The 10,985-nt window shown below is 36.6% G+C and overlaps 1 pseudogene; it reads right to left on the bottom strand.

Annotated features, from left to right (window-relative positions):
• Positions 1–703: 703 nt before the first annotated feature.
• LOC115971306 lies at positions 704–10,691 on the bottom strand (annotated as a pseudogene).
• Between the last annotated feature and the right edge of the window lie 294 nt (positions 10,692–10,985).

Genomic DNA, 10,985 nt, shown 5'->3' with positions numbered 1-10,985 from the left:
TCGCTGTTGAAATTGGTCTACATGAAGTGGTTTTTGAAGGTGATGCAGCAGTGATCATCAATGCTATTGCTCAGGGATCGGCCAACCAGTCCGTGTATGGTCACATAGTTGATGACATTTTAGCCCAAGCTTCTCTTTTATCTTCCTCTGTTTTTTGTTTTGCTCCTCGGTTATGTAATACAGTAGCAGATGCCTTGGCCAAACGTGCTAAAGCAGGACCTGACTTACAAGTTTGGTTAGAGGATTGTCCTGAAGACATTGCCCCCCTCGTTTTGAGTGATGTCCCTTAATGTGTTTTTCATTGTTTCAATAAAAGCCCAGCTCCTTTTGGGGTCTGGTTTCTCAAAAAAAAATTATATATATATATATATATATATATATGTACGGCACAGGTTTATGCATGGGAACAATTTTAATAGTTTGATGCATGCTAGTTTCGGATCTTGTCAAATTGTCAAACCTTTTGCAGAGGTTTGTGTTTCTCTTAATTAGTATAGACGCAGCAACAAATCTGAAAATAATTTAGGGGGAGCTCTGACCCCAGAGAAGAAATGCATGTCTAGTGAGCTAGTACATGTGGAAATGAACCAAAGCACCTTAATTTGGTCTATGCAGCAGTGCCATTGTTTGAAGATCGCAGGCTGCTATCCAACAAAGGGGTCTTACCATCAGATGAAGATCCCAAGCTGTCACAGCAAGAGTACTAACTCAAATCTTCTTTAGCCTTTGCCCATATGACAGCATAAAACCCAATTGATAATATAATTGCTCCAATGATGCTGCAACATTAGTAAGAAAAGATATCATTCTTCCGGATCAGAAATCTATTTTTCTCTTAATTTAGAAATGTACTTAGTATTACTGATGTATGAGATTAACGAAGTTCTTGTATGACTGTTAGGAGACTAGGAGTGAATGCATGTACCAATTAATTATGAAGGTTGTTAATAGACCTACTTTAGCCTATAAATATCCATGTAATCTACTCACTTGTAGAAAGCCAAAAACATAGATTAAGTTGTTTTTCAGTGCTTCCAAAGTATTTGGGTGTTCTAGTGTTCCAAAGGAGTGAAATGCAATGTGTTTGTATCTTTCATGCATGCATGCACGTTCACTTGCTTGAGTGAGAGAGAATTGCATACCTCCCAAGATAGAGAACATCACCAAGGAATATGACACTCATAACAACTGCAATTAATGGCTATTGACAATGGCTTGAAGATTGATACATGCACAGGCCCCTTCAAGTGCAAGCCCCATGTGTGAACAACAGTGCTTAATGATAAACCAATTCCCTGATATATGAGAGAATGAAAGTTAAACATTACCAATAACCAGATTATCCTTTTGTAGTCCACGTGTCTTACCAAGTATACGATAGCGGCCAGTGCTATATCTGGCCTTAGTCTAAAAGCACTTAAGTTCCCTTCTGCTATTAAACATACTGGTGTAGATACAATTGTCGCACACAAAAAGAATAAGAAGGCCTGAATGAATTCTGCTGGATATATTTTCATAACTTGGGCCTGTAAAATGTCACAAAATTCAAATTTAGCTGATACATTTGCCTCTCTCGTTGAGTTTTCCAGATCTCATGCAAACACTGAGATTTCAAAGAATTGCCTCAATAAAGTACGTGAACAATGTACCAGATTGAAGCCAAAAGATACTGAGTTGCAAGTAAAAGGCTACCTATGATCCGTTTGGTTTGTGATGAGCCCAATGGAAAATGATGTGAAAGGGGTGGTTATTGAGATGCAACCGACATGATTGTAGGGCCCTTGTAGAAAACTACTATCAATGCAACTGATATTGATACTATTGTACCCATGATTTTAGCTAGAGTGACTGAGCTTCTCAAATCTAAGACATCCATCCTTTTTGAAACTGTGAGTTTTTAGACCCCTTAAAACACAATTGGATTAACTTAGTTAATTAGCCAAGTTATTACTTAGTCCAAATTCCAAATCTAAGTTATCACAATCAAACAATCATATCATGCAAAACAGCGGAAATATAAATAACACAATGATATAATGACCTAGGAAACCAAACCGGTAAAAACCTGGGGAGGATTTAACCTAGCTATCCTCAAGATAAACTTGAATTCACTATGAAAGAATCGAAGTTTTAAAATACGACTTAGACCGCTAACATCCTATTGCTACCCACCAATAGAAACTTACTGACACGACCACATGCAAGCTCCGAGACCATGGACTCCTTTTTTCTTGGATTCTCCAACAAGTACAAGCACACCTACTTGTGTTTCTTTAAACTTCTGTGGTAGCAACTGAATGATCATCAAGTTCTTGAACGAATCTCCTTTTTGATAACTCTAAGCTTGTATAAAGTTATCTAAGCTGGTATAAAGGAAAGCTCCTCATAGATCTCACAAGAGATTTACATAAACAGCAATATGAGGAACATCTAAAACGTGGTTAGGGTTTACCTTATATACCTAGGGCAAAAACATAAAACCCTAAACGTTCTAATGAACTAGGGCTGAGTTGGAATTCTGCAGAAAAACGCATTATGCTCGAATTTCGATTGATCGAGTCTAAGCTTCGATCGATCGAACCAGGCCGAAATGCACTATTAATTCTACATTAGCTTGAATCCAACTTTACATAAAAGAAACAACTTTGAGCAAGTCTAAACAAGACTAAACAACTTGTTTTGATCATAGTTTGCCAACAATGCACATTAGAGTTCTAAATACATTAGTTCCTAAGTCTTTAGAACCTAACAGAAACATCCATAAAAGGAGAGGTACAAATAAAATTTGATGATAGTAGTTAACCTTAATTGTACTCTACTTACTCGGTAATTAAGAAATGAGTAATGTTACGTTTACAACATTTTTAAAACAAATTTGAAGTAACAAGTTGTTGCTGGTTTGAATTTAGTTTCACTATTAACATTACTTTTATACCCACTAGTAATAGCTTGCAATGTAAGATGTGTTGTGAAAATATTGTTGGTATTGCATTGTTATTAAGAAACTACTACATGGGCATACATGAAAAATCAAATTGGAATTAAAATGCCTTATGGAAATAAAAAAAATATCAAACTTACAAAGAATAGACTAAATTTATAAAATATGTGTTACAAGTTATAACCATTGTACAAAATTAACACATTCTCATATTCACAGGGAAGAGATTCGCCAAGGAAGTTTGAATTTTATCACAATAAACCTAAAACAAATAAATAAAGACTCAAAATAACACACCAAACAGGACAATAAAAAATGTTATTAGGATTTATATTTGTGTTGTCGAATTCCTCCATCAAATATGTGTCAATTAGGATTGTAATTATTGCACATATTTTTGTATACCCTTTGAAGCATGACCTTCATGAATAAGGTAGTTGTAGAAGAAACATTTAAGCTGGATTGGGTTGGGTTGGTTTTGTTGGATTGGTTGATTGTATGCATACATTATTAAGTTACTTCTTCAATGTGCTCAGTAAGCTCTTATTGATTAAATTAGTTCAAGTGATAATTAGTTTGATTATTGGATCAATGGGGTCAAAATTAGATTTCTAAAAAAATTTGACTTCTTGCACCATCTTTTTAAGACATTTTTCCATTTTGTAATTCTTAATTTGTACCATAAACCGACATTTAATAAACTATTTACATTGCCCAAATACAATAAGAAAAAAGAGCAAATATTATATTATTTAACCCCAACTATTGAGATGATAAAGTCTCATTAATTGATTAAAAAAAAAAACAAAAAGTGATGTTATTGATAAGTTCATGTAAAAATAAAGGACAACTTACTACTATAATAATTTGTAAAAATATTATTATGTTTCTATGATCAAAAATATTCAATCCAACTTGTAAAAAAAAAAAAAAAAAAAAAAACTTAGAAAGAAAAGAAACCTGAGAATGACAGCAAGTATGGAGGTAAAAGCCGGTGTGAATAAGTTGCCGATGGCTGAAGCGAGAGTTGGAGAACTGTATTCTATACCTATATACCCACATAACTGAGCTACAAACCTGCTCTCCAGGCTCCAGCCCAACATAAATCTTATATAAAAACACAAGAAAAACACACATTTCTAGTTTCCCATTTATATATCATGTCCTAATCTCAAGTTATCAAAATCAAATCAAATTGCAAAAGCATTTTGGGTAATGTTCTCTCGTACCCAATCACTCCAAGTAGAAAAATTCTATAGAGGAGAGACAACTTGAATGTAGGCAGCCCTGCTGTTCTGCATGCATCATATTAATTAATTAAAGTCTGAAATATTGTATATTAAGCCGTGTAAAATAAAATACAAGAGTCTACCCCTTATATAGCTAGTAGATAAAATGTGTTATACAAGTAATATATGTGGATTACAAAAAACCTAGAACAATGGGTGTAAGATTCTAAGCCCATTGTACTTATATTCAAGGATGGACCCAGGATTTTAAGTTGGGGGGAGGGGGAGGGGGAGGGGGGGCAGAGATAAGCGAAAAAAAAAATTTCAAATACGCATCCATATAGTATTAATAAACTATCAATTAAGAGAAATACCCAAAAGTCATTGTTTCTTAATATATTAAGATACAATCATCTACTAACAAAAACAAAAGACACGAAACACTATTATTTCTTTATACAATCATCTATGAAAAGGGAATTCAACGCTCTTTTAAATCTTCAAAATCATCTACGATTGAATCCAAATTAAATGTCGAAGCTATATTCTCTTCAATGTATAACATCAAAGAGTCCGTCAAAAAATCATTTTCCATTTTGTTTCGAAGGTTAGTTTTGACAACTTTCATAGCTGAAAATGCTCGTTTTGTAGTAGCAGTAGAAACTGAAAGAGTAAGCACAAGTCTCACAATTCTATAAACAAGTTTGTAGTGTTCTGAATTTCTAGTTCTCACTAACCATTGAGACAACTCAAATAAACTTTTCAATTCTTTGAACTCTAGATCCTGGACTACATTATGCTCAAAATGATAAAGCTCATTCTTCAACACTTGTTTGTCATAATCTATGAAATCTTGTGGATAGAAATTCTCTACCAACAAACGAAGATCACTACTTCTGAAAGATTTTAATGCCTCTCAAGGTTCTAAAGCTGAGCTAAGCCTAAGTAACTCCATTGCATCTTCTTTAAACCGATAATTTAGTTCCTATAGTTGAGAATTTATTGTAGCATAAAAAATATTTACTCGATAATGATGCTTAATTGTAACGTTATCTTGCTGATTACGAGCTCGACCTCGCCTCAAAACATAACGAGCATTCATATCCAGGACATTAATGCAATGCTTCTCACAAAATGATATCACAGTGGTGAGTAAGCCATCCCCTCCATCATCTCTAAATTTTTGGATAAGTGTTTTAGTAGATGAAACTAAATGCATGACATTTAAAATGTCCTGAGATTGGTTTTGTAAAACTTGACAAAGTTTATCAGTGATCTCCATAGTCTCATTCTCAAGATGAAGACAAATTCAAATTCAAATTCAAATGAAGTTAAACCCTCATAAGCTGACTCTGCTTCTGCTCGATGTTCTCCATCAATTGCATCATCAATTATATTTTGTAAAACTTTAACAGTTGAAGTAAACATCCTTAATAAGCTAGAAACTGATCTAAAATGTGAACTCTAATGTGTTTCTACAGGTCGTTGTAAAGTGCCAATTTGATTAAGTCTACTTCCAGTCTCAAGCTTTTCAAGATCAATCAAACGTGCTATTTCATTAGCATTGACAACTTTCAATTGCTCATTGCGCTTGCATGAAGCATTAACAGTTTAGATCAGAAAAAGCAATGCAAGAAAAAAATGACTAATGACATTAACTTGTTTTGATACTTTTACTAATGCCAATTGTAAGCGATGTGCAAAATAATGGATGTAATAAGCATATGGGCAATCATTCAAAATCAAAGCTTGTAATCCATTCCACATACCTCGCATGTTGCTTACTCCATCATATCCTTGCCCTCGAATATTTTGTATATCTAAGCAATGTTGAGATAACAAAGAATATATTCCCTTCTTTAGAGTCAAAGCCGCAGTGTCAGCAACATGAATAAGCCCAAAAAAACGTTCTTTGACAAAGTCTTCTGCATCAACATATCTAAAAACCACAGCCATTTGCTCTTTCATGGACTCATCACGAGCTTCATCAACCATTATGCAAAACTTTGCATCACCAATTTCTTCCCGAATGGCCTTCTTCACTTTGGCTGAGAAAATCTCTTTTATACAAATCATAAATTGAAGATTTAATTACGATTAGAAATACTCCCTTCTCTATTTATCCATGGACCCTTTACTCATACCATATAAAATTTCTTTTTGAATCCTTGGTGATGTGTAGGTTGCATTTTTGGGAGTTTTTTCTATTATTTCAGCAACCTTCTTATTCCAAAAAGTCACAATACCCAATGATTCAAGAAAGTTTCCACGATTTAATGAACTACAACTTTTATCTTGACTTTTAAAAGCTATAGCTTGAAAGACAAGATATCGAACAATAAAAACTATGGCCTTCAATTGCAACCGATTATTTGCAATTTGTACAGTAGTGAAATGATTAACTACCCTTTATAAATGCTGCCATTGGTTCATCAAATCCTTACACTTTTGCTCGGCAACTCTATGAGCTGAGTTAGGATCTTTTCCTATATAACTTTGAAAATAACAATCTTTGCCCTCAACCTTTTTCCAATTTCGAAATCCACCAACAGTGAATGTATTTTGTCCCACAACCCCATTTGGATTATTAAAGAAAAAGTAGGGTAGACAATAAGCTGCATCTGTCATAGGAGAATATTCAAGCCATGTTGAATGATATCCATACCAAGAAGCTTGAAAGCTACGATTGCGCTTTCCACTTTTTTTGTATGTCTTTAGAGGAAGTTCGTGCGGACCTTTTTTAATGTAAGCCCGTCGAATTTCATCACGTTGATTAACATGATATTCCCATATTTGTTTGCGTGTTCTGGGATCATAATCCAAAGAATCAAGATCGACTCTTTGAAATTGTGTTTGAGAAATTGTAACATCAACATTTTCTGGAATTGGGAAATGCACATTTTCTAGAATTGGAGCATCCTCCACATTTTCTAGAATTGGAGTATCCACATTTTCTGGAATTGGAATAGCAACATTAGTTGTTGGCAATCCCACGTTGACTTCGGAAAAATTTGAACATTTTCTTTTGAAAAAATCAAGCATTGTAGTTGATTTTTTCATGATCTACAAATAAAATAAGAATCACCGTTATTTTCTTAAATTTGTGTGACAATTTTCTATAATATATGATTTGTTTTTTTCTTTTTGTGTTTGGTCTACCTTTATTTATATCTTTGTGTTTGGTTTGCCTTTATTTATGTCTTTGGATTGTCTCCATCTTTTTGACACTGACCCACTAACCTAATGAATCCCACTACCGACACTATAAATTTATTCCCTGCACTACTAACAAAAACTTTTCTTAATTTTACCCTTTGTTTGTTCTGTCACTTGCCTGTTGCCCAACTCCACTTGTCCCTATTATGCCCAATTACTAGTCAACAAAGAAAAAACTAATCTTTACAAACTCTACTCTCTGTCTCTCTCTCTCTATCTCTCTTATCTATATAAACAAGAGAGAGAGTCACAAACACAGAATGACAGAGTGACAAAGCCAAAAAGCCAAAAAAAAAAAAAAAAAAACACCACAGGCAGCAGCACAGAGTCAAATTCTCAGTCAATTCACAAGGCACAACACTAGTCCATGAGGCACAAAACAAGCACAGTTTCTACTTTCTATGAATCTCAGACTCACAGATCACAAAGTCACAAACATTTTATTAGGTTTTGAAGGAAAAGATAAGAGTAAATACCTGTGAACTGTGAAGGCTGGAGCAACAAAGTTGGGCTGGGCAGATCGAGCAACCGGCGGCGGCAATTGGGTCTCGCACTCTTGCCGGCGTGGGTACTAGGTAGCAACTAGCAAGATCAAGATGGGCTCACAAGCGTCACGGCGTCACGGACTCACGGCGACACAGCGTGGGTGTGGGTGGCGGTGTCGTCGGCGTGGGTGAGTGGGTCTCTCTCACTCTCTGTCTCGCCTCTCTATCCTTTGTCTCGCCTCGCACTCTTACTTTCCTTTCTTTTCTTTTTCTTTTTTTTTTCTTTTTTTTTCTTTTTTTCCCTTGGTTTTTTTGCTTTCTCTGTTCGGTGTTGGACTACTGACTACTGAGAGCTGAGTTTTGTTTTGTTTTGTTTTTTGTTTTTTGTTTTTTTTGTTTTTTTTTAATAGATTTACTTGGGTCATGGGCTGCTGGACTGGCCGGATGATGGGCTGGGGGGTTCATGATTTTTGGGAGGGGGCCCAAGCCCTTTTTTTTTGAGAACTAAGTTTTGTTTTTTTGTTTTTTTTTTAATAGATTTACCTGGGTCATGGGCTGCTGGATTGGTCGGATGATGGGCTGGGGGGGTTCATGATTTTTGGGAGGGGGGCCCGAACTAAAAACTAAGGGGGCCCAAGCCCTTCTTTTTGTTTTTTTGAAAATTTTACCTACTTAAAAAAAATTTTTTTTGGGCCCAGGGGGGCCCCGAGCCCCATTTGGGCTCAACATGGGTTCGTCCCTGTGCCCAACTACCAGTCAACAAAGAAAAAGCTAATCTTTACAAACTCTACTCTCTGTCTCTCTCTCTCTCTCTATTTGTCTTATTTATATAAACAAGATAGAGAGTCACAAACACAGAGTGACAGAGTCACAAAGCCAAAAAGCCAAAAAAAAAAAAAACACCATAGGCAGCAGCACAGAGTCAAATTCTCAGTCAATTCACAAGACACAATACAAGTCCACAAGGCACAACATAAGCACAGTTTCTATTTTCTATGAATCTCAGATTCTCAGATCACAAAGTCACAAACATTTTATTAGGTTTTGAAGGAAAAGATAAGAGTAAATACCTATGAACTGTGAAGGCTGGAGCAATGAAGCTGGGCTGGGCAGATCTAGCAATCGGCAGAAGTGGCGGTGGCGGCAAGTGGGTCTCGCACTCTTGCCGGTGTGGGTACTAGGTAGCAACTAGCAAGATCAAGATGGGCTCGCAAGCGTCACGACGTCACGGACTCACGGAGACACGGTGTGGGCGTGGGCGATGGCGTCGTCGGCGTAGGTGAGTGGGTCTCTCTCACTCTCTGTCTCGCCTTTCTATCCTCTGTCTCACCTTTCACTCTTACTTTCCTTTCTTTTCTTTTTCTTTTTTTCTTTTTTTTCTTTTTTTTTCTTGGTTTTTTTTTTTTGCTTTCTCCGTTCGGTGTTGGACTACTGACGACTGAGAGCTGAGTTTTATTTTGTTTTGTTTGTTTGTTGTTTTTTTTTTTTTAATAGATTTACTTGGGTCATGGGCTGCTGGACTGGTAGGATGATGGCTGGGGGTTCATGATTTTGGGAGGGGGGCCCAAGCCCTTTTTTTTTAGAGTTGAGTTTTTTTTTTTTTTTTTTTTTTTTTAATAGATTTACCTGGGTCATGGGCTGCTGGATTGGCCGGATGATGGGCTGGGGGTGTTCATGATTTTTGGGAGGGGGCCCGAACTAAAAACTAAGGGGGCCTAAGCCCTTCTCTTTTTTTCTTTTCTTTTTTTTTTTTTTTGAAAATTTTACCTACTCAAAAATTTTTTTTTTGGCCCAGGGGGGCCCGAGCCCCCTTTGGGCTTAACGTGGGTCCGTTCCTGCCCAACTACCAGTCAACAAAGAAAAAACTATCTTTACAAACTCTCTCTCTCTCTCTCTCTCTCTTCTCTTCTCTCTCTCTCTTCATCTATATAAACAAGAGAGAGAGTCACAAACACAGAGTGACAGAGTCACAAAGCAAAAGTAAAAAAAAAAAAAAAAAAAAAAAAAAAAAAAAAACACCACAGGTAGCAGCACAGAGTCAAATTCTCAGTCAATTCACAAGGCACAACACAAACATAGTTTCTACTTTCTATGAATCTCAGATTCTCAAATCACAAAGTCACAAACATTTTATTAGGTTTTGAAGGAAAAGATAAGAGTAAATACCTGTGAACTGTGAAGGCTGGAGCAACGAAGCTGAGCTGGGCAGATCGAGCAATCGGTGGCGGCAAGTGGGAATCGCATGGGCGGTGGCAAGTGGGTCTCGCACTCTCGCCGGCGTGGGTACTAGGTAGCAACTAGCAAGATCAAGATGGGCTCGCAAGCGTCACGGTGTCACGGACTCACGGAGACATGGTGTGGGCGTGGGTGGTGGTGGCGGCATCGTTGGCGTGGGTGAGTGGGTCTCTCTCACTCTCTGTCTCGCCTTTCTATCCTCTGTATCGCCTCTCACTCTTACTTTCCTTTCTTTTTTTTCCTTGGTTTTTTTGCTTTCTTCGTTCAGTGTTGGACTACTGACTACTAAGAGCTGAGTTTTGTTTTTTGTTTTTTGTTTTAATAGATTTACCTGGGTCATGGGCTGCTGGACTGGTCGGATGATGGGCTGGGGGGTTCATGATTTTTTTAAATACCGGGGAAAGATGAAGACCAAGGGAAGAAGAACAAGAGTAGCAATGACAAAAGAATAGAAAACAAAGGCGTAGTAGCTCAACCTTTCAAAGTTGCTGCTTTGAATAAGGTGTATATGCCGAAGTTAGAGTATTCTACTGCAACCATGGCTGAAAATGGCAGAACATCCTTGTACCGATGGATACTTGCCATCTCTCTCGCTCTCTCTCTCTCTCTCAATGATTTCTATGTATCTTAAATAGAGTAAACGAGAATCTCCCCCAGTGGTACTCTATAGTTCTCCACGAAACATCATTGGTTTTGCTTTAATGAAAAGCTATACCTAGACTGACATAATCAGTTTGTTTTATTTCGGTGGAAGACATGCATAATTGATTGGTTGGTGATGGTCATTAATTCAATACCAACTACTTATGCTTTCTTGAAATATTATAGCTTTTCTTTAACCATGTGATTGTTTATACGATTCTCGAAAATAAAAATTTT

This window comes from Quercus lobata, chromosome 2 (assembly GCF_001633185.2).
Source record: "Quercus lobata isolate SW786 chromosome 2, ValleyOak3.0 Primary Assembly, whole genome shotgun sequence".
In the NCBI taxonomy this organism is placed as follows: Eukaryota; Viridiplantae; Streptophyta; class Magnoliopsida; order Fagales; family Fagaceae; genus Quercus; species Quercus lobata.
This window is presented reverse-complemented; position numbering and strand designations above follow the sequence as displayed.